A 5893-nucleotide genomic window follows, 5' to 3' on the forward strand; every position below is an offset into this window, starting at 1 on the left:
TGTAAATAACAGTATAAAGTAGAATTGAGGCCCAGCTATGATGGTGTAACTGGGATTTGCTCCTCATTGTAAACAACTAGAAAATTGGACAAAATATGTGAAAAAAAGTTTTTAGACACTGGATATTAGGCAGCATAGGACTGCAATTCCTGACAGAGAGAACACAGACAAGGTGAGCATTAAGAGAGCCCCATATTTCAACCTAGAGTCACTTTCCAGACAATGGCGAAATGAGAGGACTCAAAAGCAAAGCATGAAGGTTTTTTTTTGGTTCCCATTGAAGTAATAAAAGTTAAAGTCTGAGGAGGTTGAAGAAGCTTTTAATGAGGTGACTGCTAAATTGTAAGGAAAAATAACAGAGAGGAGGAAACTACAAATAAAAATGTTACAGAAATCTGCATGGGTTTTCAATAGTCTATTACTATATGTAAAGCTGCATATGCAAACGGTGAAACTTTATGAAGCTGGGCCAAGAACAACCAGGAAAATAAAAGAAGAAAAATTACCAGAGCTCTTATAGGGCCGAGAGATTTTCCAGTTCTAACCAGCTAGAATGAAAAATCATTTTTGAACGTCTGGTATATTCAATAGGTCCCAAATGAGGGTCATATCTAAGTAATAGAACTAAACTAGAATGAAGTCTACTTTATGCCCTAATTAAAATAAAATAACAGGACTTTAAAAGGATTAAGCTTACCTTCAAGTAAGTTAACTGCCTACCATGAAAAAAGTAGTCTAACACTCATTGAAAGACGATAACAGAATTCAACACTCAGTATTATACATTTCAAAATATCCAGCATCCAATTAAAATATTTCCCTTTTATTAGACATAAAAAGGAAAAAAAAATGTTATCCCAGTACAAGAAAAATAGGTCAATAAAAACAGTTCCAGAAAAGATAGGAATAATGTAATTAGCATGTGAAGAATGTAAAGTGCCTGTTATACGTATCCTAAATATGCTCAAAGATTTAAAAGAAAACATGAACAAAATGAAGAAGGAAATTAAAGAATTAAAAAAAAGAACAAAGTGAAACTTTTAAAGGTGAAAAACATCTAAAATGAAAAATTCACATAACCAAATTAAAGGAAATTTAGGCACTGCAAGAGGCAAGATCAATGAACTTGAATCTACATAGCAATAAAATCATCCAAACTGATATATAAAGAGAAAAAAAAGAACAGATCCTCAGTGACCTGTAGGACAGCATTAAACATTATAACATGTATAAGTGAAGATACAAAGAAGTTTGAAAGAAATAATGACTGAAAATTTTCTATATTGATGAAAACAACTCATAGATTTAAGAAGCTCTGTTAACTAGATATAGTATAAATAAACTCAAACACAAACACTCAAAGACACATCATAATTAAAACTGCTAAAAATTAATGTCTTTTATTGCCTTATAGACAGCTGATTAATTCCGTATCGAGGAGAAACAGATTATCACAAATTCCTTATCAGAAACGGTGTTAACCTGTTAATAAAGAATGATACATTGAAATACCTAAAAACTACATAATTAACTCGAAAGAAATAAAAACCTGAGAAAACGAGGAACAAAGAACAATGAGACAAATAAAAAGTAATATCGAGGTGGTAGATTTGACCTCAAACGTATCAATAGTTAATTAAAATGTAAATGATTTAAGCATTCTGATCAAAAGACAGGTAATTCAATTGGGTGAAAATGTAAGATCTAACTGTGTTATCTATAAGAAACCTACTTTAATATTAAGACATATCTAGGTAAAATAAATAGATGGAAATGATATACCTTACAAGTACTTATTTTAAAAAAAGAAATGCAAAGGCTATGTTAATATCAGACAATTTTCTTTTCTGAGTTAACTGGGAATTTTTATCGTGAATCAGGGCAGAGTTTGGCCCAACACTTTTTCTGCACCTAAATATGGCCAATTGATTTTCAACTAAGATGCCAAGAGAATTCAAAGAGAAAGTTTAGAGTGTACAGCAAATGATGCTAGAACTAGCTATTCACATAGGAAAAAAAATAAACATTTTCTTTTACCTTGTACAATATACAAATTCAAAATAAATCATAAATATAACATAAAAGTTAAATTTGTAATGTGTCTATAAGAAAACAAAAAATTGCAAAGTTTCTATTGGAAAATATTGCAACCCATGAACAGACAAAGATGTTTTGCTAGAAAAAGAAATAATCACAAATTATAAAGGAAAAAACTGATAAACTTTACATAATAGAAATTAAAAACTTTTCAAAAGATACAATTAAGAAGAAAAAGGTCCAACAAATTTAACAACCTAGAAGAAATTGACAAATTTCTGGAAAATGCAGCCCACCAAGACCGAATCATGAAGAAATAGAAAATCTGAACAGTCTGACTACTACTAAGGAGTAATCAAAAACTTTCCAACAGACAAAAGTCCAAACATGCCCCGACTATATATTCTAATGTGAGTTTCATACTTTTGATTATTTAAATTATACTTTTTATTTCCTACTTTTGCCTAATCTTCACCTCTTTTTATCACTAAATCTAGTTTGACTTCTGTTTACAAACAATAATGTTAACTTTTTTAGAATATAGTATTTGTTCAAATCCTCTGCTTTTTTCCCAATTCAGGTTGTGATATATATTCTTTATGTGTATTTTCCTTAGTTCTTTCAAATAGTTGAATGAGGGAAGACAATTTTTTTTCCTGAATAATTGTATGTGAAAGGATACAGGTAGGAGTGGTCTAAATATTAGAATCAGGTGTGTGGTCGTGGACTTTCTGTCTCTAAGTCTATTATGACACCTTCTCGCTTAGTCTTCCTAGGTGTTAAACTCAGTCTTTGACTCTCAGCAGTTCAGTGAGGCTCACAGTGAAGCACCTGAAATCATAGGCCATGAATTGTAGTCTGAGAATCACAGTATTTTCTTTATTCTCCTCACTTCGCTTCCATCAGTCTCTTACAGATGTGTGATGCTATAACCTGGAAATATCAAAATAATATTTATATAAATTATCCACACTTTGAAACATGAAAATTTAAAAATACAGTTGAATATTCAAGTGTTTCTGAATATTTCAGAAGCTGAAAACATAAGAACAGATATCTAGATGACTGATAAAAAATACTTTTTTTGGATATTGTATCAGCCAGAGTGCGTGGTTTGATATTCTGTTATTTTTCTTAAGAATATATTAAAAACACATCCTTGCAAATATATTCTTTATGTTAGGGACAAAAAGTCAATGTCTTTAAATTTTGCCTGTTTGATTAGTATTCTTGTTAGTATAGTTTAAGAAAACATTTATGAAAATTATAAAAATTAAAAAATTTCATCTTATTTAGTTTAAATTGGTTAGACTTTAGCATATACATTGTGTGGGAGGGGTTATTTTCTATGTATGAAAGTGATAGTCATTCTTTAGAACTGGGACAGGCAGTTCTTATGATATCTGTTAGATTTGTTCAACTACTAGTTTCTTAAAAATACATCAAGGAATATATCAAATAAACTAATATTGTGATGGAAACCACTGAGTTTTCTGTTCACTTTGTCTTTCGTGATTACTGGAAAGACACTTTTCACAGGTGTAGACTCCAGGCAACCTCTCTCATCTTACTTTAGTTATGAAGAGTGAAAACCTAATCAATCTTGGGCCAATCAACTGTTCATTTTCAGGATTCTGGAATCAATTGCATACAGAAGATATAAAAAAGCTCAGAAGCAATGATGCAGCTATTTACAAAGAAGATCTCTAGAACGACCAGAGATGAGAGATGGAGAAAAAATATCCCCTGGATCCTTACAATGTTCTATTTCTTGGTTCTTTTTCTTTTTTGTAGCCCAGTTAGAGTCTGGAAGACTTTAGGTTACTTAACAGTACAATGTTTCCTTATCGTAGATAATTGCCTCATAATAAATATCCTCCCACACTTCCCTTTCTACTCATTCTCTTTCTGTTTCCTTCTTCTTTAAACCCATAGAAGTTGGTTCTGTTACTTTCAACCAGAATTCTAAGTAGTATGATAGTCACACTTTGAAGAGATTTAAAATCAGGTAGCTTGTTACTTTGGTGAAACAAAGGAATATACTATAAAATGCATTATAAAGCAGTTTTGAGATTTGTATCTGAGTGTTTCTCTGATGAGCACAGATTTGGGCAGAGGAAAATAGAGAAATAAACTTAATTTTTTTTTTTATAAGCACAGATTTATTCTGTTTATATGAGTCAGGACTGGCCATTCCAATAGCATACATGATTAAAAATAAATTTGGTATGAGTCCATTTGTCAATGAATAGTTTTTGCAGTGGATTATAATACCATATCTTTTCCCCAACTCTTATCCTCTAGGACCAAGTTTACTGGTTTACTAAAGTCCTTGAAAGTCTTTATATGGGGACCCTCAACTACTCCTTCATGTAGGAGTAGAGGAAAGACTTTCTGTTTCTGTGGAGGTAAAGGGCCATTTACATTTTATGCTATTTTCCTGGGATGTCCAGGAATCTGTAAGATTTTCTCAGACATATTCACATACATTAGTAGAAATGTGGTATTCTCAGGGGAACTTCTCTTGATAAGAGTACTTTTACGTCAGAGCTGAAGCCTGCTCTTTAAGATTTCTTCTGAGAGAGACGACACAAGATTTTTGTTGTTTTCCGTGGATTAAACCATCATAGTTTTTTGATGAGTCCCACTATCAATAACTGGCCATTATCACCTTTTTGAATGGCTGATTATCTCCAATGTGCTCTCATTCTTCAGTCTTGTTCATTCAATGACTTTCTGGAAAGAGTTTGCAGTTCTGTGGTGAGTTTTTATTACATGGTCCAGTTACCTACTTGTTCACTGTGCATGGAATAAATAGAGAAATGGGCTCCTGAATTTTATTTACACAGATCTTTGGTGGCATCTCATTAGTCACAGAACAAGTCTACTTGGAATACTATCACAACAATAATCAGACTTCCCTTTTGAATTCTAATCAGCAATATCAAGCCTACATATTAGAATATTTTCTATCCATTACCCAAAATTTCATGCATTCCTTTGATCCTGCAGGCCCCTAATCAGTCAATTACCTTCACCTATTTTATAACTTCACATGTTTCCCTTCAATAAACTAGAATATGTGTCTAAATTATATGTGAATTCTATCACTTCAGATTTATTTCCTTTCCCACCTAAATAGTGTATCCAAGATAGTGTTGAATTTTTACCTCCTCTCATTTTTCACAAAACAATTTCCATCTCAAACTTTCTAGTTAAGGTTTTCTCCTTTTAGGCCACCTCTATTTTCATTACTTAACTTCTTGTCTCAAGCAATATAGCTGCTGATATTTTTTCTTATTTGGCCCATCTTATTCTGTAACAACTTTCAATATTCTACTGTTTTGTGGAAATACATGTTTGTTGCCTGAATTAGTTTTGGGAAAGTTCCATATATATGAAGCAGCAATAATAACAGCAGTAATAACAAAAGCCCAAATAAACCCCCTTCCACTTTTTAGGCCACGTTAATTACCCATTGTGTTCAGTGGATATTTAATAGGTTAGATATTTATAGAATTGCTATTTTAATGTTGGAATGAGATGTCATCTAGATATTTTCAGTACTGGAGTACAGGGAGGGAGATACTGCCTGAAACAGTGTTTATTTCTGATTATGCATATTACAGATGAAACTAGTTTACATGTAAAGGCTCAACTGCTTATTGTTAAATAAATGCGTAAATAAATATATTTTGTAAATCAACTGCTATTAATATTTAAAATAATTGATTAATTACTCACTTAAAGGATATCCCAACCTGGTTTATAAGAGCAACTTACGATTGTGTTTTATGTCTAGCTGGATTTTTGGTTTTGAAGATTTGGTTTCTTATTCAGACATGTGTGAAATTAA

The sequence above is a fragment of the Pteropus vampyrus genome, unplaced genomic scaffold (genome assembly GCF_000151845.1).
Source record: "Pteropus vampyrus isolate Shadow unplaced genomic scaffold, Pvam_2.0 Scaffold165, whole genome shotgun sequence".
In the NCBI taxonomy this organism is placed as follows: Eukaryota; Metazoa; Chordata; class Mammalia; order Chiroptera; family Pteropodidae; genus Pteropus; species Pteropus vampyrus.